At 38.4% G+C, this 23,151-nt stretch overlaps 1 protein-coding gene across 1 annotated transcript in view; it reads left to right on the forward strand.

Annotated features, from left to right (window-relative positions):
- Positions 1–23,151, forward strand: part of NKAIN3 (sodium/potassium transporting ATPase interacting 3) — a 349,578-nt gene that overhangs the window by 292,530 nt on the left and 33,897 nt on the right. The gene's annotated exons all lie outside the window — the stretch shown is intronic.

A 23,151-nucleotide genomic window follows, 5' to 3' on the forward strand; every position in this document is an offset into this window, starting at 1 on the left:
ATCCATTGGTAAACAATAAAAAAAGAATGGATATTGACTAGGCAACTAGAACCCTACAATATACAAGTGTGTAAATACTCTTTCCACCACATTTTTTAAACAAATGATGGCATACTATACACTTTGCTTTTGACTCTATACTGTACATTCATTAGAGTTTAGTAGGACCAAAATCAAAGGACCAAACTTGGAGACGGTTCCTTTAAAAGACAGACTCTGCCCTATTTCTGTTGCTCATTATAGCCATTGGTTCCTGCACTCCTTGCTACTCAAACAGTGACCTGCAAACCAGCAACCTCAGTGTCAACCAGGATCTAGCTACAAATAGAGAATCTCAAGTCCTACCTCAAATCTACTGAATCAGAATTTGCAGTTTAATATTATTTCAGGTGGTGTGGATGAGACCTCAGTTTGGGAAGCAGAACACACACTCAGCCCTTCTGAGGCCCCAGATTTGTTATAAACAAGTCTAACAGTGCATCAAGAGCCCTGTCCTGACTACTTCTTAGGGTTTGAAAGCAATTCCATGCCCTATGCTTGGTGCCCATGAGAGCCACGGTGTAAACCAGGACTGCCTTGAGCATCGAGCCACAGGCTCCCTAACCTATTCCTAGGTGTGCCAGCACTCAGGAGTTCTGGTCTTTGCCCTAATTTCTTGGGCTGGACCCTTTCCTCTTATTCCCAACCCTTTCTCCCAAACTGAAAGGAAGATAGTTTTCAACATCAGCTCCTCTTTTCCTGAATTTTATCTCCCACTTCTTTAGGAAACTATCCTCTTTTGCAGTTTTCTTGACTCTTCTCAAATGAATGTCACTGGTTTTTAACTTTAAAATCAAGAGCTCTGAGAGTTTGTCACCACCCTGAAGCATGGATTCTGGCTTGTCTTGCTTTCTGAAGTCAGGGCAACCTCGGTGTTTGCCTAGGTTTGGGCTGCTATAACAGATTACAGTAAATTGGGTGGCTTATAAGCAAAGGGAGCTTGTTTATCACAATTCTGAGGGGTGAGGTCAGGGTGCAGCAGAGCCAGGTTCTGTGGAGGACTTTTCTCCTAGTTCACAGGTGACTGCTTCTTGCTATATTCTCATGTGATGGAGGAGTGAAAGTAATAGCAAGTTCTCTCCTGTCTTTTCCTATAAAGTCACTAACCCGTCATGACAGCTCCACCCTCATGACCTAGTTACCCCCAAAGGTCTCATCTCCTAATGCCACTGAATTGGGGATTAACGTTCCAACATAGGAATTTGGGAGTGAGGCGGGTGCAAACCTTCAGTCCATAGCACTTGTCTGTTGACCATAACCAGGATCACAGCTGACTTTGATAGACTCCTAAAGTTCATTTTGGAGTCAGGCCAACCTACATTGACCTGATTTTTCCTACTCTAAGTTTTTACCGAGTCTGGATTGTTCCTGATTGTTCTCTTTTGCCCATGGGGAAATCAGTGTTACTCACACTGGACCCAGATTGCTGATATCAAAGAGTAACTTGCTAATAGAGTTTGGATCTGGAGTGTTCCCAAAGGCCCATGTATTCAAGTTTGGTCATCAGCTTGGTGCTAGTAGGAAGCGGTGGCACCTTTAAGAGGTGGGACTAGTTGGAGGAAGTAGTTTGGGGTGCGCCCTAGAAGGAGACTTTGGAACCCTGCCCCCCCCCCTCTGTTTCCCAGTTCCCAAGGCATTTTCCTCCACACATGCCCCCACCATGATGTCCTGACTCATAACAGACCCAATAGCCACAAAGCCAACTGACCATGGACTGAAACCTTTGAAAGTATCAGCCCAAACAAATCTTTCTTCCTTATAAGTTGTTTATCGGCCACTGTATTTTGTCACAGCAACTGAAAGCTGACTAACATGTATGTACTTTTTCCCACTGTTCTTTAAATCCACTGTTATCACATCAAGAATGGCTTCCAGGAATGGAGGCCAGACTGAAATACAGAGGTAGGTCCCATGGCCCCATCTGGGATGGAGTTATGGAAGTTGGGTAAAACCTAATACTGTAGTCTAGTGGGGCATAGTGTCAATGCTGTGTGAATTTGGGTAGATAAAAAGGCCATTCAATTTGACAAAATGTAAGCTGTTAACCTTTAAGAGAGCAATCTCAGCAGAAAAGTGGGGCCAGAAGCCAAATTGCAGTGAATTAAGGGAGGAATGGAAAGCAGAAGAAAGGAGGCAGCCAACATTTATTTCAGACATTCTTGGGTAGAAAGAAGCTATGAGACATAACAGAATCAAGTGACATTTTTGTAAGATAAGGGAGAATTCCACATTTTTGAAGGCAGAAAGAAAATAATCTGTGCAAAGGAGATATCAAAGACAAACTCAAAAGAGCAAAAGAAAAATCTTCAAGAATCAAGATAAGGAAAAACCCTTAGGGTGACTTTTAAATAGGAAAGACTCCACATCCTCAGACACATTAAGAAAGAATGAAGAAATAAATCTATAAACAAAATACAAGCAGGTGTGTCTGCCATTAGCTCACTTTAGTAGTTTTACACTCAACAGTGTAATAGGCAAGAACAAGGGTGCTTTAAATTAGACTTGGGGTTTTCATTAACTCAAAAATTATTATCATAGGAAAAAACTGAAGGAAACAATTTGTTAGTATACTCTCTTTATTGGAAGAAATGGATAAGATAAAGAGATTTGCCAAGATGTGTTTTGAGAAATCTAGTGGCCATCAGGACTTAACATCATCTGGAAGAATCTCCAAAGACCAGGAGCTAGGGCTCAAGATGGGATAAGCCAAGTCACTGAAATCAAGGCTGAGGCCATAGTCAAGTCTGAGGCCATGGTCAAGGCTGAGGTCAAGTGTGAGTTTGAGAATGGAGATGAGAAACAGCTGAGGAAGTTAAAATTAATTGGCTCTCACTTGCAGAGCCTGAGCATTGTAGCTTTGCTCTCATCTGTGACCTGAGAGCAGGGACAAAAAAATCAGAGGCAGAAGTTTTATCATGGGTTGAGGTAGGTGTGGCCATCAGTGAGCAGGAAGGAGTGAACAACTGGGGCCACAGGGACAGCAGTATAAAGTGGCTCATCAGGTGCCTCCTAAGGTGGGGAATCACTAATACCCAAACTTCATTCTTGCCTGGTGAGTGCAGAGACAGTTTGAACTGTGTTAAAGGCCATAAGCCTTTGGAAATTAAATATTTGTGTTTGATTCCTGATTCTGCCAGTAACTAGCTATGGATATGAAATAAGAAATTTTCCCCTTTGGTTTCCTCAGCCTCAAAAGAAAGATAATGCTCACCTCACAAAAATGATGTAAAAGTTAATTACCAAGGACTTAGCATAAAGTTCCACATAAATACTTAGCTGATACCTAGCCCCAGGCAAACTCAAAAATACTTAACTCTGTTTTCCTAATGAGATGCAAATGTACAACATAATATAGTAAAGCGATACAACCTGTCTTGAAGTATTAGGTTATTACCGGAAAAATAGTGGTGTAAACTGTTCATGAAGATATTCTCAATAGTTCTCTATGATGAGTGGACATTCTCTCAACTCATCTACTACCATGAGGAAAAGCTGAGGAAAAACTTGGCAGGGAATATGGACTTTCTGTAGGTGACTCTGAGGGAGACAGTCTTGGAGAACTTGAATGCCATTTTATGATATTGTGTCTTTGACACTTGTTGAACACCATTCTTTCCCACTGAGTTTACATGCCACCAAAGCTTCATCGCACAAAGTTCCTGCCTTTCAGGATATTATAGCAAGACCAAGTTCTAATTATGCTGAACCAAGCCTAATGCAGCCCTCTCCGCTCCATCCATGTGACTGGACAGTTTCAGCCTAACAAACATGGCAGAACTGAAACTGGAAACCAGTAGTCAGACCTATACTCAACCCTTCTGCTTTTTTTTTTTTTTTTATTGTAAACAAATGGGATACATGTTGTTCTCTGTTTGTACATGGCGTGAAGGCATACCATTGGTGTAATCATAAATTTACATAGGGTAATCTTGTTTGATTCATTCTGTTTTTTTTCCCTTCCCCCTACCACTCCCACCCCACATTTCCCTCTATACAGTCCTTCCTTCCTCCATTCTTGCCCCCCTCCCTAACCCTAAATCTAACCCTAACTCTAAACCCTCCCACCCCCGATTATGTGCCATCATCTGCTTATTAGCGATATCATTCGTCATTTGGTTTTTTGAGATTGGCTTATCTCACTTAGCATGATATTCTCCAATTTCATCCATTTGCCTGCAAATCCCATAATTTTATCATTCTTTGTGGCTGAGTAATATTCCATTGTATATATATACCACAGTTTCTTTATCCATTCATCAATTGAAGGACATCTAGGTTGGTTCCACAATCTGGCTATTTGTGAATTGAGCAGCTATGAACACTGATGTGGCTGTATCTCTGTAGTATGCTGATTTTAAGTCCTTTGGGTATAGGCCAAGGAGTGGGATAGCTGGGTCAAATGGTGGTTCCATTCCAAGTTTTCTAAGGAATCTCCACACTGCTTTCCAGAGTGGCTGCACTAATTTGCAGCCCCACCAGCAATGTATGAGTGTACCTTTTTCCCCACATCCTCTCCAACACCTATTGTTGCTTCTGTTCTTCATAATCGCCATTCTAATTGGAGTGAGATGAAACCTTAGGGTAGTTTTGATTTGCATTTCTCTTATTACTAGAGATGTTGAACTTTTTTTCATATATCTGTTGATTGCTTGTACATCTTCTGTGAAGTGTCTGGTCATTTCCTTGGCCCATTTGTTGATTGGATTGTTTGTATATTTGGTGTAGAGTTTTTTGAGTTCTTTATAGATTCTGGAGATTAGTGCTCTATCTGAAGTATGAGTGGCAAAGATTTTCTCCCACTCTGTAGGCTCTTTCTTTGCATTGCTGATAGTTTCCTTTGCTGAGAGAAAGCTTTTTAGTTTGAATCTATCCCAGTGGTTGATTCTTGCTTTTATTTCTTGTGCTATGGGAGTCCTGTTAAGGAAGTCTGATCCTAAGCCAACAAGTTGAAGGTTTGGACCTACTTTTTCTTCTATAAGATGCAGGGTCTCTGGTCTGATTCCAAGGTCCTTAATCCATTTTGAGTTGAGTTTTGTGCATGGTGAGAGATAGGGATTTAGTTTCATTCTGTTGCATATGGATTTCCAGTTTTCCCAGCACCATTTGTTGAAGAGGCCATCTTTTCTCCATTGCATATTTTTGGAACCTTTGTCTAGTATGAGAAAATTGTATTTATTTGGGTTTGTGTCCATGTCCTCTATTCTGTACCATTGATCTACCTTTCTATTTTGGTACCAATACCATGCCATTTTTTTTTACTATTGCTTTGTAGTAGAGTTGAAGATCTGGTATTGCGATACACCCTGCTTTGCTCTTTCTACTGAGGATTGCTTTAGCAATTCTGGGTTTCTTATTCTTCCAGATGATTTTCATAATTGCTTGCTCTATTTCTGTAAGGTACACCATTGGGATTTTAATTGGAATTGCATTGAATCTGTATAGCACTTTAGGTAGTATGGCCATTTTGACAATATTAATTCTTCCTATCCAAGAACATGGAAGATCTTTCCATCTTCTAAGGTTTTCTTAATTTCTTTCTTTAGTGTTCTGTAGTTCTCATTGTAGAGGTCTTTCACCTCTTTTGTGAGATTGATTCCCAAGTATTTTATTTTTTTCGAGGCTATTGTGAAAGGGGTAGTTTTCCTAATTTCTCTTTCTGAAGATTCATCACTTACGTATAAAAATGCGTTGGGTTTATGAGCATTGATCTTGTAACCTGCTACTTTACTGAATTCACTTATGAGTTCTGAAAGTTTTCTGGTGGAATTTCCAGGTTCCTCTAAATATATAATCATGTCATCAGCGAACAGGGATAGTTTGAGTTCTTCTTTTCCAATTTGTATCCCTTTAATTTCTTTGGTTTGTCTAATTGCTCTGGCTAGAGTCTCAAGAACGATACTGAATAGAAGTGGTGAAAGAGGGCATCCCTGCCTTGTTCCAGTTTTTAGGGGGAATGCTTTCAGTTTTTCACCATTTAGAATGATATTAGTGATGGGCTTAGCATAGATGGGCTTAGCATAGATAGCCTTAACAATGTTAAGGAATGTTCCCACTATCCCTATTTTTTCTAGTGTTTTGAGCATGAAGGGGTGCTCTATTATCAAATGCTTTTTCTGCATCTATTGAAATAATCATGTGATTATTTCAGACTTTAAGTCTGTTGATATGGTGAATGACATTTATTGATTTCCTGATGTTGAACCAACCTTGCATCCCTGGAATGAAACCCACTTGATCGTGGTGCACTATCTTTTTAATATATTTTTGTATGCGATTTGCTAAAATTTTGTTGAGAATTTTTGCGTCAATGTTCATTAAGGATATTGGTCTGAAATTTTCTTTCCTCGATGTGTCTCTGTCTGGTTTAGGTATCAGGGTGATATTGACTTCATAGAATGAGTTTGGGAGGATTCGCTCCTCTTCTATTTTATGGAATACTTTGAGAAGTATTGGAAAGAGCTCTTCTTTAAAGGTTTTGTAGAACTTGGGTGAGAACCCATCTGGTCCTGGACTTTTCTTTGTTGGTAGGCCTTTGGTGACCTCTTCTGTTTCATTGCTTGAAATTAATTTAAGTTTTGTATGTCCTCCTCGTTCACTTTAGGTAATTCATATGTCTCTAGAAACTTGTTGATGTCTTCGAGGTTTTCTGTTTTGTTGGAGTATAGATTTTCAAAATAGCTTCTAATTATGTTTTGTATTTCACTTGTGTCTGTTGTGATATTTCCTTGTTCATTCCGAATTTTAGTAATTTGAGTTTTCTCCCTCTTTCTCTTTGTTAGTGTGGCTAAGGGTTTATCAATTTTGTTTATTTTTTCAAAGAACCAACTATTTATTTTGTTAATTTTCTGATTGTTTCTTTTGTTTCAATTTCGTTGATTTCGGCTCTGATTTTAACTATTTATTTGCATTCTTGGTGTAGAGTTTTTTGAGTTCTTTATAGATTCTGGAGATTAGTGCACTATCTGATGTATGATTGGCAAAGATTTCCTCCCACTCTGTAAGCTCTTTCTTTGCATTGCTGATAGTTTCCTTTGCTGAGAGAAAGCTTTTTAGTTTGAATCTATCCCAGTTATTGTTTCTTGCTTTTATTTCTTATGCTATGGGAGTCCTGTTGAGGAAGTCTGGTCCTAAGCCGACATGTTGAAGATCTGGACCTAAGTTTTCTTCTATAATCTGCAGGGTCTCTGGTCTGATTCCGAGGTCCTTAATCCATTTTGAGTTGAGTTTCGTGCATGGTGAGAGATATGGGTTTAGTTTCATTCTGTTGCATATGGATTTCCAATTCTCCCAGCACCATTTGTTGAAGAGGCTATCTTTTCTCCATTGCATATTTTTGGAATCTTTGTCTAGTATGAGAAAATTGTATTTATTTGGGTTTGTGTCCTTGTCCTCTATTCTGTACCATTGATCTACCTTTCTATTTTGGTACCAATACCATGCCGTTTTTGTTACTATTGCTTTGTAGTAGAGTTGAAGTTGTGGTATTGCGATACCCCCTGCTTCACTCTTTCTGCTAAGGATTTAGCTATTCTGGGTTTCTTATTCTTCCAGATGAATTTCATAATTGCTTGCTCTATTTCTGTAAGGTACGTCATTGGGATTTTAATTGGAATTGCATTGAATCTGTATAGCACTTTTGGTAATATGGCCATTTTGACAATATTAATTCTTCGTATCCAAGAACATGGGAATCTTTCCATCATCTAAGGTTTTCTTTAATTTCTTTCTTTAGTGTTCTGTAGTTCTCATTGTAGAGGTCTTTCACCTCTTTTGTGAGATTGATTCCCAAGTATTTTATTTTTTTTGAGGCTATTGTGAAAGGGGTAGTTTTCCTAATTATTCTTTCCAAAGATTCATCACTTATGTATAAAAATGCATTAGATTTATGAGCATTGATCTTATATCCTGCTACTTTAGTGAATTCACTTATGAGTTCTAAAAGTTTTCTGATGGAATTTCCTGGTTCCTCTAAGTATATAATCATGTCATCAGCAAATACAGATAGTTTGAGTTCTTCTTTTCCTATTTGTATCCCTTTAATTTCTTTGGTCTGTCTAATTGCTCTGGCTAGAGTCTCAAGGACAATGTTGAATAGAAGTGGTGAAATAGGTCCTCCCTGCGTTGTTCCAGTTTTTAGGGGGAACGCTTTCATTTTTTCACCATTTTGAATGATATTAGCCATGGGCTTAGCGTAGATGGCCTTTACAATGTTAAGGAATGTTCCCAATATCCCTATTTTTTCTAATGTTTTGAGCATGAAGGGGTGCTGTATTTTATCAAATGCTTTTTCTGCATCTATTGAAATGATCATGTGATTCTTGACTTTAAGTCTATTGATATGGTGAATTACATTTATTGATTTCCTGATGTTGAACCAACTTTGCATCCCTGGAATGAAACCCACTTGATCATGGTGCACTATCTTTTTAATATATTTTTGTATGCGATTTGCTAAAATTTTGTTGAGAATTTTTGTGTCAAAGTTCATTAAGGATATTGGTCTGAAATTTTCTTTCCTCGATGTGTCTCTGTCTGGTTTAGGTATCAGGGTAATATTGGCTTCATAGAATGAGTTTGGGAGGATTCCTTCCTCTTCTATTTTATGGAGTACTTTGAGAAGTATTGGAATGAGCTCTTCTTTAAAGGTTTTGTAGAACTCAGCTGAGAACCCATCTGGTCCTGGACTTTTCTTTGTTGGTAGGCTTTTGATGACTTCTTCTATTTCATTACTTGAAATTGGTCTATTTAAATTGTTTTGTCCTCCTCGTTCAGTTTAGGCAATTCATATGACTCTACAAACCTGTTGATGTCTTCAAAATTTTCTATTTTGTTGGAGTATAGATTTTCAAAATAGCTTCTAATTATGTTTTGTATTTCACTCGTGTCTGTTGTGGTATTACCTTGTTCATTCCGAATTTTGGTGATTTGGGTTTTCTCTCATCTTCTCTTTGTTAGTGTGGCTAAAGGTTTATCAAGTTTGTTTATTTTTTCAAAGAACCAACTATTTATTTTGTCAATTTTTTGTATTGTTTCTTTTGTTTCAATTTTGTTGATTTCGGCTCTGAGTTTAACTATTTCCTGTCTTCTACTACTTTTGGTGTTGGTCTGTTCTTCTTTTTCTAGGGCTTTGAGCTGTAGTGTTAGGTCATTTATTTGTTGAGTTTTACTTCTTTTATTGAATGCGCTCCATGAAATAAATTTTCCTCTATGTACTGCTTTCATAGTGTCCCAGAGATTTTGATATGATGTTTCTTTGTTCTCATTTACCTCTAAGAATTTTTTAATTTCCTTCCTAATATCTTCTGTTATCCATTCATCATATAATAGCATACTGTTTAATCTCCAGGTGTTGGAGTAGTTTCTGTTTTTTACTCTTTCATTTATTTCTAACTTCAATCCATTATGATCTGATAGAATACAAGGTAGTGTCTCTATCTTCTTGTATTTGGTAACATTACCTTTGTGGCATAATATATGGTCTATTTTAGAGAAGGATCCATGTGCTGCTGAGAAGAAAGTGTATTCACTCTTGGTTGGATGGTATAGTCTATAAATGTCCGTTAAGTCTAAATTATTGATTGTGTTATTGAGATCTATGGTTTCTTTGTTCAATTTTTGTTTGGAAGATCTGTCCAGTGGTGAGAGAGGCGTGTTAAAATCACCTAGTATTATTGTGTTATGCTCTATTTGGTTTCTGAAATTGAGAAGGATTTGTTTGAAATACATGGATGAGCCACTGTTTGCGGCATAGATGTTTATGATTGTTATGTCTTGCTGATTTATGCTTCCCTTAAGCAGTATAGAATGTTCTTCTTCATCCCTCTGATTAACGTTGGCTTGAAGTCCACATTATCTGTAATGAGGATGGATACTCCAGCTTTTTTGCTGAGTCCATGTGCATGGTATGTTTTTCCCCATCCTTTCACCGTTAGTCTATGGGTATCTTTTTCTATGAGGTGAGTCTCTTGCAGGCAACATATTGTTGGGTCATTCTTTTTAATCCAATCTGCCAGTCTATGTCTTTTGATTGATGAATTCAGGCCATTAACATTCAGGGTTATTATTGAGATATGATTTGGTTTCCCGGTCATTTGGTTCATTTTTTAAATTTTATTTATTTATTTATTTATTTTTTGACACGACTTGGTTCCTCCTTTATTTGACAATTCCTTTAGGATAATTCCTCCCTTTGCTGATTTGCTTCTTTGTTTTTCATCTCTTCCTCATGGAATATTTTGCTGAGTATGTTCTGTATTGCTGGCTTTCTTTTTGTAAATTCTTTTAGCTTTTGTTTATCATGGAAGGATTTTATTTCATGGTCAAATTTGAAGGTAAGTTTTGCTGGGTATAAGATTCTTGGTTGGCATCCATTTTCTTTCAGGGCTTGAAAAGTATTGTTCCAGTCCCTTCTAGCTTTTAGGGTCTGGATTGAAAAATCTGCTGATATCCATATTGGTTTCCCCCTGAATGTAATTTGGCTCTTTTCTCTCACAGCCTTTACAATTCTGTCTTTATTTTGTATGTTAGGTATTTTCATTATAATGTGCCTTGGTGTGGGTCTGTTGTAATTTTGTGTATTTGGAGTCCTATAAGCCTCTTGAACTTGATTTTCCATTTCATTCTTCAGATTTGGGAAATTTTCTGATATTATTTCATTGAATAGATTGTTCATTCCTTTGGTTTGTTTCTCTAAGCCTTCCTCAATCCCAATAATTCTTAAATTTGGCCTCTTCATGATATCCCATAGTTCTTGGAGATTCTGTTCATGATTTCTTACCATCTTCTCTGTTTGGTCAACTTTGTTTTCAAGGTTAAATATTTTGTCTTCAATATCTGAATTTCTGTCTTCCATGTGTTCTATCCTATTGGTTATGCTTTCTATGGAGTTCTTAATTTGGTTTATTGTTTCCTTCATTTCAAGGATTTCTGTTTGGTTTTTTCTTCAATATCTCTGTTTATTGAAATGATCTTTTGCTTCCTGTATTTGTTCTTTTAACTGTCGATTGGTGCAATCATTCCATGCCTGCATTTGCCCTTTCATCTCATCATTCAATGCCTGCATTTGCTCTTTCATCTCATCGTTTGATCATTTTAATTATGTACATTTTGAACTCCCTTTCTGTCATTTCTTCTGCCATGCTGTCATTGGATTTTATTGATGTGACATCTAGATTTGTTTGGGGCATTTTTTTCCCTTGTTTTCTCATATTGTTCAGGTATCAGTGGACCGCTGAGATATTGCAGATTTCCTCTATTGACTTATAATGTCCCTGAAGATTTCTAGTATATCCCCTCCTAGCCTTCAGTAGCCTGAAATCTTGGAGGAACTTGATAATGTAGTGCTCCACAAGGAAGCTGCCTCTCTAGGGGTGGTGGCCTTCAGGTGGGGTATATTCCCTGCTAGTGGGCAGAGGTGCCTCCACTTGTTGACCAATGATCATCCAAAGGGGAACTAGACTGGGGGCTGAGGCAAGGCCTGTTTGGACCTGTGTCTCTGATTTTACCATCCTTGTGCAAAAACCTCACCCGGCAGGGAAGACTCACCCAGTGGGGAGGTCTCGCTGGTCAGTTCCCCTCTTAGAGGTTCCCCTCAATCCACAACTACTTCCTGGTCTGGGCTGCCTTCCTCTACAACATTCCCAGGGGCCCGGATCTACCTCCTGGGCCTGGAAGCCTCACCCTTTGCAGATGAGTATCCTTAGGCTGCCTCTCCTCAGAGAATCTGCCCATAGTCCTGGAAACCTCGCTCCGCCCCTCAGCTTATCTCTTTGTGGCTCTTCCACCAAGAAGCCTCTTAGTTCCTGGGACCCTGCTCTGCACCTAATCGCCTGGTATGCGACCCCTCCTCTGATCAGCCACCTGGAGCCCTGTGCAGTCACTTCGAGTCCCAGTGATCCACCGCATGCCTCTTCCTCCAGGCAGTCGCCAGGTGTTCCAGTGCGATCTCTAGGAGTCCAAGCAACTCACTGGGCACCTCCTCTTCCCGCCAACCGCCCGTAGCCCTGGGCAGTCACTCTGAGTCCTAGTGACCCTCCATGCTCCTCTTCCTCCTCCGGGCAGACCCCTGGGTGTTCAGGAGCGGTCGCTCCGAGACCAAGCAATGCCGCGCTCCTCCTCCGGGCAGCCCCACAGTGTTCAGGAGCAGTTGTTCTGAGTCCAAACAGCTCGCCACGCAGCTCCTCCTCTGGGCAGCCGCCCGAGCCCCAGTGGTTGCTCTGAGTCCAAGCACTGTGCTGAGCGGCCTCCTCTACGATGCTCCCAGTTGTCCGAGTTCACTGCTCCCACAGGGGAAGGGGTGTCTCATTGGGCAACTCTACTTCACAAAGTTCCCTGCGTTCCGGGACTACCACCCCATCCGGGATGCCTCCCCAACGGGAGAGACTCACCCAGCGGCTTTGAGTTGGTCCCAAGTCTCTCAATGTCTCCTCTTTTGAATCCTGAGTCCTGGAGCAACATGAAATGCAGCCACCCTCTAGTCCGCCATCTTGAAACCCCAACTCTTCTGTTTTATAACAACTGAAATAAAAAATCAGATGTGCCATTTGTTTTATACTTACAACTACACAAGATAAAGCCCATTTTTTATTTCAAGAATTGTATGAGATATAGTATATCTATGGGACTTCTTTAAACAAAAGTATCATTTAGAGCTTTAAAGCATCTAGACATTGCATTAATTTCTAAAGTTAAATAACATCTTAATACAGAAAAATGGTTAAAATAGTTTTAATTCACTTTCTTCAGTCCACATATCCATTTTGAATGGTAGAAGTCCAACTCCCAACACTGTTCAAGAATCTCTTTTTGGAGTTTCGTTAGTTATGTACATGCTGCACTATGATGGAGGTTGGTACTTGGACTTGAGATGTCTTCTCTGGAAGGCTCAGATCATGGCAGCCAGGAAACATAGAAAGGGAGGAATCAGGGATTAAATACATAATCCCCAAGGAACGCACAGTGACCTACTTCCTCCAGCCATGCCCCACCTGCTTACAGTTATCACCCATTTATACATTCAAATTATTAATCCATCAAATGGGTTAATCCACTGATGAGGTTATAGCTCTCATAATCTCATAATCATTAACACAGGAGTTTTTTGGAGGAACATCTCATATCCAAACCATAACAGACACCAACAGGAAAATAATTCTCTAAGTCTAAAATACATTTATTTTAGCCAAACATACATTTACCAATTGTTTTAATTTCCATTGAGTGTGTCGTAAAATAGGTAAATATTAGAAGAAATTTTTCTTGATAGCAACATTTTTCTTCCAATGACTTCCTAACACTCAGATACAATGATCCCATCACACTCTTCATGTCAGACCATTAAAGAATTATTGAATTCCACAAAGGACACTTAAAAAAGTGTCCTTGATCTTCATAAATAGATCCTTTGATCTATGTAAATAGATCCAATACCTTTAAGTACCTTTTCTTTAAGTACCTTTTTAAAAAGAAGTTTTAGACACTACTCACCTCAGTGACTTGCCACCAGAAATGCATTATCTGATGACAACACTCTCTGAGAGTCAAGAGTAACGTTCATGTCCTAGATGATTTTGCTGAGCTGGTTTGTGCAGAGCATCTGCATCACAAAAGCATGTCATTAAAAGTTGTATCTTCCTTGACGGAGGCCAGCAAATCACTTGTTTTCCATTCTAAAGCTGTCTACACAAGTACCTCCCATACATGTAAGAGCCATAAATCCCCAGAGCCCAAATAAATGGAATGCTGTTGCTGTTGTGCATTTTTATGGTCATTGTGGAGGAAACAACTTATTTCCATATTCATTGATTCATTTGGAGTCCAGGGTGCCAGTGGGACTCTTAGGAGAGGGAACCAAATGTCTTCACATAATTTCAGGCTTCACTTGGCATAGGACATCTCCATCAAAAAACCCAACTCTCATTCAGGATTCCTAAAGGAGTAGTTTGATTAAAAACTAACAGGTTAGGCATTACTAGGGTTCACACACTCCCCAGAGTGCTCCAAAGATGGTCCCTCCCAGGGTTTCTTCCCCTGAGTATCCTAAGACCCTAGATTTCTGTTATGCTGGGCATGCAAGAGAAAACAGATGGCATGGGTGACAGTTGCTCAGAAAGGCACTCCTGGGAGCCATAGAGAAAGAAATGTGTCCACAAAGCACGGTAAGATGAAACTGTCCACCTGCTACCAGTTCTTCAGTCTCTCTGATAAAACTCCTAGAAGGGAAGAAGACGCCTGCTGTCCAACCCAAAACCGAGGGTATGCCTTGAGACAAAACTGAACCCCCAACCCCCTAGAAGATGGAGTCAGAAATTTCCCAAATTAGTAGCTGCACGTGATGCGTGTGGGCATTTTGCTGTCTGTCATCCTTACTTACGACATGAGGGGATGCTAAACTCAGGCTTTCTGTGGAGTTTGGAATATGACCATGTCTGATGAAAACCACTGTGTCAGTTCAACACTGTGGCTGGAAAATTCTTCCTGCCATATCATTTCTCCTCTCTCCAGTGAAAGAAGCAATGGGTATTTTGGAATAACTGTAACTCTTTTCAATATCTTTCAAATGTTCAATTTCATGTAAAGCCAACCAATAATTCATTCATGAGTGAAAACATCCTAATATCCTTTTTCTTTGTACATGTTTATGTTTCATTCATCTGTCCAAGATGGTATAATCACTACCTCATCCTCATGATGGTGGCATGATCCAGATGGTATCAAAGCAAAGCAGCAACGATCTAGGAAACTTATTGAATTAAGGCAATAACTGTAATATACATGGGCAGAGCTGAATTTATACTGGCTGAGTGAAGTGGTGACCCACATGGGAACTTCAAGGTGGCTAACATGCTAGAATTCTGAAATTCATCCACATTATTTCAGACATATTATTTCCTATTTCTCACCTCACTTCAAAATGCAATACTTCTCATTTTTATTCATTTTAAAGAAATTGATAAGTACCTTCTTTTTATCCAACAAAGTACAGTTTCAGAACTAAAAAGTTGAGTTGATTAAAAAAAAATACTTTTCTGAAGAGCCTAGTGGTAGAGATGGACACACAAGTAGATAGGTATAATCGTATGAGAGATGTGCCTTAATGGAGGGGTCTGAGTCAAAGTAGAAGCAGCAGGAGATCCTCTTCCTGAGGGAACTACAGCAGGACTCCCAGAGGACACTGCCTTTACATCAGCTGTCAGAGGGCAGTCCCTGCCTTCCAGAATCTATGCACACACAGCTGTGAGGCAAAGCAGTGCCTGGGAACTGCCACTTAGAAGAACAAAGTGCTGATACAGTTCAGACTAGAGGTAGATCAACTGGATACATCAAAGAAAGTGACATTTACAACTGCACTTATAGGGTGAGGGGTTTGTGCCAGCAGAGATGTGAGAACAAGGTGAGGGGGTCATGAGCAAGCAAAGAATGAGTGTGCTCAGGGAGCCAGAGCACAGACTCATGGCAGAAAAGAGTGGAGAATGAGCCTCAAAGCCAAGTTGAGGCAAGACTGTACATGGTCTGCTAGTGGAGAAGTATGAAAGTGTTTAGACAAGAAAAATAACCTTTTTAAATATGTTTTTGTTTTAATTAGTTATACATGACAGTAGAATGCACTTTGATACATCATATACAATGGAGTATGATTTCTCACTCTTCAGGTTATACATGATGCAGCATCCCACCAGTCATATAGTTATATATGTACATGGGATAATAATGTCAGATTCATTCTACTATCCTTCCTACCCCCATGTGCCCTCCCCTCCCTTCACTACCCTCTACCTAAAGTAATTCTATTCTTTCCTAGCCCCCACCCCATTGTGAATTATCATCCACATATCAGAGAAAACATTTGGTTTTGGTTTTGGGGGATTGGCTTATTTCACTTAGCATGATATTCTCCAGCTCTATCCATTTACTGGCAAATGTCATGGTTTTTATGCATATATATTTGTCCCCTCTGCCACATCACACATGGAGGAGAAAAAGGTTAACTGCCAGAGGAGAATGTTGGCGGTTTTTCTATTACCCAAAAACCTTATCTACTCAATAAACACACAAAAGCCAATATTCTTTTCAAATAAGAGGGGGCAAGATGGGTGTGACCATACCAGCTCTGGTCTCTTACAACAATAACTGGTGTAACTCTCCTTTATTTATAACATACAGGTAAAGGGGGACAGAATGAGGAGGAGCTTCTTCTGTGATGGACAGGACAGGATAGAACTAGGGAAACCATTCTTTTAGGGGGAAAATTCCAGAAGGAGACAGGGAACCACTCTGATGCAGTGCCACATGCTTCCTGGCAGTTCCTGGAAGTCAGGCCTCTGCATCCCATGGCTCAACCCAGTCTGATTCTGCTAAGGATGGCTTCCCATATATACGTATCACTTTATTTTTTTCATTCATCTGTTGAAGGGCACCTAGGTTGGTTCCATAGTTTAGCTATTGTGAATTGAACTGCTATAAACATTGATGTGGCTGCATCACTGTAATATGCTGATTTTAAAATCCTTTGGTTATAAACCAAGAAAAGTGGGATAGCTAGGCCAAAAGGTGGTTCTATTCCAAGTTTTCTGAGGAATCTCTATACCGCTTTCCATAATGGAAAATCCATAATTTTGCATTCCCACCAGCAATGTATGAATGGACCTTTTCCCCCACATCCTTGTCAACATTTATTGATGTTTGTAATCTTGATAATTGCCATTCTGACTGGGGTGAGATGAAATATTAGAGTAGTTTGATTTGCATTTCTCTAATTGCTAAAGATGTTGAACATTTTTTCAAACCAATAACCCAATAATAAATGGGCTAAGGAACTGAGCAGACACTTCACAGAAGAAATACAATTGATCAACAAAATAACTTTTTTATTGAGTTCTTAAAATAGTGCATCAAAGTTTAAGGAAGCATTTATTCTTATTAGAAGGCAAACACACACTGATATTATCCATATTCCCCCACAAAAAAAAAATGAAGAAATTCCTTTGACCTTACATTTTTCTCTACCACTACTCATTTCTACTCCCCTTTTCTGCAAACTCCTTGAAAGAATTGTTGACATCCTATTTTCTCATAAACCCACTCTGATCAGATTTTTGCCAGACCCTCTACCAAGATACTTCCTAACAAGGTTGTCCTCCACTTCAACCAATCCAGTAGCCAACATTCAATCCTCATTGTCCTTTACATGTCATGGACCTGTGTCCTTGACCCAGCTGGTTGTCCTCAATTTCTGTCTTTCCAGTCTCGTATGTTGGTTTATTGTCTTCCAATGCCTAAATTTCATGATACTCCAAAATGAACCCCTTTCTCTGATTTCACTTTTTCTTAATGATCTAACTCAGCAATGTCGTTTTATTTATTTATTTATTTTATACCAGGGATTGATCCCAGGGATATTTAACTACTGAGACACACCCCCAGCCCTTTTTATTTTTTATTTTGAAACATGGTCTTGCTTAGTTACCTAGGGCCTCACTACATTGCTGAGGCTTGCTTTGAACTCATGATCCTCCTGCCTTAGCCTCCTGAGCTGCTGAGATTACAGGTGTGGACCACCATACCCAGCAAGCAATGTGTCTTTAAATATTATCTGTACTATGTATCATCTAAATTACACTAAATGCATAATTTATATTTGCCTGAACAAGTTGTATTTCATCAAGCAACCTTTTGAGATGAAGTGACTTCTTCCCCTTCTCATTCCCAGCAAACAGTTGACTTGCTTCCCCTTCCTATGAAAGTGTTTCCTTCCTGCAAGACAGCCCTCTGGGTGTGCAGGCATCATCATGACTCAAGGAGCTTGTAGCAAAGAGATTCGAAGCTTATGCTGATCTCTGTGAGTAATTAAGTCCTTTGTCTCTGACCCAGCATCTCTGAAACAATAACAGGCCCATTTGTTAATTTAGGAGTAGGGCAAAATCCCAAACCATGCACAGTTCTGACATTAGGTAACTATGCTTTGTCTTATAAGAAATTTAATACCTTAACCCAAATACACTGCATAGGGAAGCTTTCTACTCACAAATATTCAAATTAATAGCTTTCCTAAGGACCTAACTCTGCTCGGGGCAAAGTAGGTCAGCCTCTACCTGCGTCCCATAGGCAGCCTTAGTCAAGGATTTTATAGAGTCATTTTGATTTTGGGGGAAAAATTAACTCATAAAGAACATTCTAGAACTTTGTGTTAAGTGGAAAACTTTCTCATCACTCAAACTTCGTGGGAATGATGAAACATTTAGGAAAGTTTTGAGGGTGTTTCTTCTGTTCACGGATACTTTGCAGATAGCCTTTTCAACAAATGGTGCTGAGAAAACTGGAAATTCACATAAAACAGAATGAAATTTAACCCAAATCACTCACTGTGCACAAAACTCAACTCAAAGTTCATCAAATACCTTGGCATTAGACCAGAGACTCTGCACCTACCAGAAGAAAATATAGGCCCAACATTCCATCATGTCAACTTAGGAATTGACTCCCTCAATAAGACTCCTAAAGCATAAGAAGTAAAATCAAGAATCAACAAATGGAATGGTACCAGACTAAAAAACTTCTTTGCAGCAAAGGAAATAATTGAGAGCTATATAATGGGAGAAAATCTTTGCTAACTGCACCTCAGATAAAGCATTCATTTCCAAGATATATAAAGAATTCAGAAAACTTAACACCAAAAAAACCCTCAAATAACTCAATCAATAAATGGGCAAAGGAACTGAACAGACACTTCACAGATGAAATACAATGGTCAACAAATATGTAAAAAAGTGCTCAACATCTCTAGCAATTAGAGAAATGCAAATTAAAACTACACTGAGATTTCATCTCACTCTAGGCAGAATGGTAATAATCAAGAATACAAGTAACAATAATTGTTGGAGAGAATTTGGGGACTGAAAATTGGTGCAACCACTCTGTAAAGCAGTATGAAGATTCCTCAAATACTAGGAATGGAACCAACATTTTACCCTTTTATCCCACTCTTCAGTATATATCCAAAGGAGCTGAAATCAGTATACTATAATGACGTAGCCACATCAATATTTATAGCAGTTCAATTCACAGAGCTAAGCTATGAAACCAACCTAGGTGCCCTTCAACCAATGAATGGATAAAGAAAATGTGGTATATTTACACAATGGAATATTACTCAGCCATAAAAAATTAATGACTTTATGACATTTGTTGGTAAATGGATGGATTTGGAGACTATTGTGCTAAGTGAAATAAGCCAATCCCCCCAAAAACAAATGTCAAATGTTTCTGATGCTAAAACACAATAAGGGAAGAAGAGGGGAAGAATAGAAGTTCAGTAAATTAGACAAAGGTGAATGAAGTGAAGGGAGGAAGATAGGAATAGGAAAGACAATGGAATGAATTTGACATAACTATCTTATGTACATATATGAATACACCACAGTTAATTTCTACATCATGTACAACCATAAGACTTGGATCCTAATTAGAATAAAATATACTCCATGTGTGTATAAATGTACCAAAATGTACTCTACTATAATGTATAACTATAAAGAACAAATTCAAAAAATACAAAGAAGGGGTTCTTTGGCTTCCCATATATCCACCAATTTCCTTACCTGACAACTTTCCTATTTCCTATATAAGCATTTTTGATGTATCTATTTCACCTAGAAGTTGTTCCTTGAGATTCTCATGATTTCAAAGATGACTAAATTCTTTGATTCATTCTTAATAAAATCCACAATTAGGGAGACACACTGCCAATGGTTGTCAACCTAGTGTCTACATGTGTGAGACCCAATCTTATCAATCCTTATATAAGGCCTGCAGGTCAAAACAAATAATTCTCAAGTACAAATACTATTTGCAAAAACTAATCAATCTCTTAGACAAAAAAAAATGGTGTTGGAATCTAGTCTTATGCTGTTTACATTCATTAAGCATGTCAAAGTAGATGGAATTTATTCTGTCAAAATTTATAACACATAGGAGATGATAATTTAAAATACTAAATAGAAATAGATGACTTTAGTGGAAAGAGAAAAGATGTCCTTAAAAAGAATAACTCTCAAGCCTTTATAGAAAACAGAAATAATTATAATTCTGATACTATTTACTTCCCATGTGCTTACTATTGGCAAGAAGGCATTTTTGTTCCATTTCTTACAGACAAGGAGAAAGCTACAGGGACTATTTCAATTCATGTTCTGGGAAACCAAGAAATACACAAGTCAGCCATCTACAATTTGGTGATTAACAGGATGTCTAGACAGGTTCTCATGAGAACAACATTACTAATTAAACAGCAGTTTGGTTAATCACAATAGCAAAAGTAGTTTTAGAATAAATATTTTATGAACGTGTCCACCAATAAAGTAAAAGTAAAAGGAAATATTTTAATTAATTTATTTGTAATAATATTGATATTATGGCTGGCAAATTCTGTTTGAGGGCCTGGAGAATGATCTAATATTTCTAGATATGTATTCATTTTATTGTTTCCAGCTTAATGGCGCTGTATATTTCAATTACCTCACCAAAATTCTTTTTATGTCATCTGTCAAGACAATAGAAAACCCATTAATGAACAATGTGATCTGGCAAATATTTTGTTGCTATATAATGTTCTATTCTTTTAAAACTATGCATTCCCACATTTCATAAGAAAATATTTACTGAATAGGAAGGACGGTGTGCTGTCACTCTGATTCAATATCTGACTTTAACTTTCTACCCATCAAAAGAGTTGTTAGTTGGAAAAAGAAAAATAAATATATTGACCAGTTCTCTTCAATACACAGTGGATATTTTCAGAAAACAGTTAATTCAATCTTTTTAGCATAAATTCATAACCTTAAATTATAAGGAAGAAATACAAGTTGCAGGAACTTAAGTAAACAGATATTATCCAAAGAACTTTCTTTCCTTTGCCTTCAGAAATGTTCACCTATGATCTTCTTGTTCATACCTTCTGACCTTCTCAATGTCTCATCCTGTTGCCAAACCTTTCCTTAATTTCAACTGCCCCTATTTGAATAATGAAATAGGACTATAAAACTGGGATCTCTTTTTTTTTTTTTTTTTTTTTTTTAATGTTAGCCATTTGGTCAATCCCTCTGTTTAGCTTGGAAGAAATCTTATATTTAAATCATATAAAAGTTTCCTGGGGGGAAAATATTTTATTTTATACTACACAGATTTTCCTTAGTGGATACTTAAATTTGTGCATTTAAGTGTACAAACATATAACAAAACAACTTATTAATCAACTATTAAGTAGTTAATATTTTCCATGCCTGTCACAACAGCAAGAAAGCAAACTAGAAGTGGGTTGTGTATACTGAGTTTCAGGTCAAGGTTTCACCATTAGAATGGGATCTAATTTTCAAGCAGTAGTGACCTTGTGTTGAGTTTTCAGACTCAGCTCAACCACATTATCTCTGCATATCGATATGTAAGAATAGTGTTTCAGCATGACTAAGTTTGCTCTCAAGGGGCCGTTTCATCAATCCTCCAGTCTTTTTTCCAGTAAATGCCAATATACTAACCAGTAAATGCTGACAGGCTTACCAATAAATGTGAAGACCCAAGCATGCCAAACTGAATGAGCCAACATAGAAAATGTTGTTTATAATTTGAAAATGAATTTTCAATAATAGAATGTTGCGCAAATATATTGCAGCATGTTGAAATAATCCAAATTTACGTAGATAATAAGTTCTTAAGCTTATGAAGAACATTGGGTCATAAAAGTATAACTGTGACATATAGTAACTATGTGAAAGAATATTGGAAGGAAATTCATTAGAAGGTTATTCATGATTGATTATTATTTGTGATTGATTACAGGCTGGTTTTTTTTCTATATGCAATTGGTTTGTTGAATGAACTGTATTTGGTAGAATATCATCAAAAGGCAACTTTATTCAGTGCCATTTCAAGTACATTCTATGGTGAAGTTATATCTCACCCTTTGGATGATATTTCAAACAGATTTTAAGTGTCTTTTTGTCCCCTGCAGATAACAAACTGTCCAATCCAGGTCAATATAAACTCACCCACTGAAAACTGCTCCATAATTTGAGCCTGATTTCAACTTACAGATCTGCTGTGATTTCAAGCGACACATACCGGCTTTTTCCCCTTCTCATTCCACCCATCATCAGTTGCTTTTTTAGGTTATTCCAGGGATGAAATGAAAGGAAAAATAGTGGAAGAAAAAGTAAGAAATAAGGTCTTAACCTGACTGATTCTGTTACAAGCTGGCAAGAGATAATCTCCAGGTGTGACACTTTCCACAAGCTGATACTTTCTCTTGACCTCTTGAGGGATGCTTTTGTGGGTTCTTCAGAATCCCACCCCACCCCTCCTGTAGGATCCTCATCTGTTTCTGTGAATGATCAGACCCCTGGAAGGTCATTTAATGCCCCTACCCACCTTCTGAACCCAAAGTATCATCATTCTTCTGAGGTCATCTGTTCCTGATAGGAAGTCCTCTTGGATAGACTAAAAATGTAGTCAAGGGAAATTCTGTTTAGAGGCTTCGGTTCCTAGTCTTGTGAGAACTCGTGACATCTCTGAGCTGCAAAGCCTACCCACACTGTCTCATCACACTCTCAACTAGAAACCCCACAAACCACAACCCCTTGTGTTTTGTCTCTTCTGTGTGTGAGTTGGGTGCCAAGCTCCCCAAGAGCTTCTCTGAAGCAGTCCTTCACTTGAGATGAGGTGGAAAGTACCCCATGGCATGGGAGGACATATGTGCCACATTTTCTTTGTCCATTCATCTGTTGGAGGACACCTAGGTGTTTCAATAGCTTGGCTATTGTGGGTTGAGCTGCTGTAAACATGGATGTGACCGCATCACTGTAGTATGCTGTTTTTAAGTCCTTTGGGTATATAAAGCTCCAAGTCTTAATCCACAGATTAAGGAAGTTGGAAATTCCAGTTCTTTGCCATGAAACTAAAGACTTTGCTACCAAGACTATCAGAAAAGTTTCTTTTTCTAACGTTATTTTCTAATAAGCAGGGGGTGGGAAACAGACTTTGACAATGGAAAGAAAGGCAAGCACCTATCAAGGTAGCTAATTTTCATACTTTTCAGAGAACTTAAGAGTAATTTTAGACCAGACT

The sequence above is a fragment of the Sciurus vulgaris genome (assembly GCF_902686455.1).
Source record: "Sciurus vulgaris genome assembly, chromosome: 1".
In the NCBI taxonomy this organism is placed as follows: domain Eukaryota; kingdom Metazoa; phylum Chordata; class Mammalia; order Rodentia; family Sciuridae; genus Sciurus; species Sciurus vulgaris.